Source organism: Camelina sativa, chromosome 4 (assembly GCF_030686135.1).
Source record: "Camelina sativa cultivar CO46 ecotype springtype chromosome 4, ASM3068613v1".
NCBI lineage: Eukaryota > Viridiplantae > Streptophyta > Magnoliopsida > Brassicales > Brassicaceae > Camelina > Camelina sativa.
Window position 1 is genome coordinate 19523904 of NC_141883.1, and position 454 is coordinate 19524357.

The following is a 454-nucleotide window of genomic DNA, read 5'->3' on the forward strand; positions in this document are numbered from 1 at the left end:
TATGAAGAAAATGGTATAAAATCTTAAACCAATAACATAATATTTGAATTCATTAACAATCCAAGATTCTTTTGTTTTATTTGAATAACATAAAACTTTTAATGACTTTGTAAAACTCTTAATCCAATAAAAATAGATTTATCAAGATTTTAGATTACTTTTTATAAATCCACAACTAATAACACCAAATTTTAAAAGAGTTTTAGAAAGTCTTAATTGAATAATAACATATTTTACATAACTTTTAAAGTCATTAAAATTCTTTTAAAATCCCAAACCAATACCTCCCCCTTAAAAAAAGGAGACACCAGAGTACCCACGTGTATGAGAGAAAATGTTTGTGATACAAAGGCAAAATGCGTTTAAAATTTTAAATTATAAAACGCAGGGACTTATATGTAAATTAGGTCTGGCTGAATAATCGTGTGATCAAACGGTTCGATTAGGGTAAATC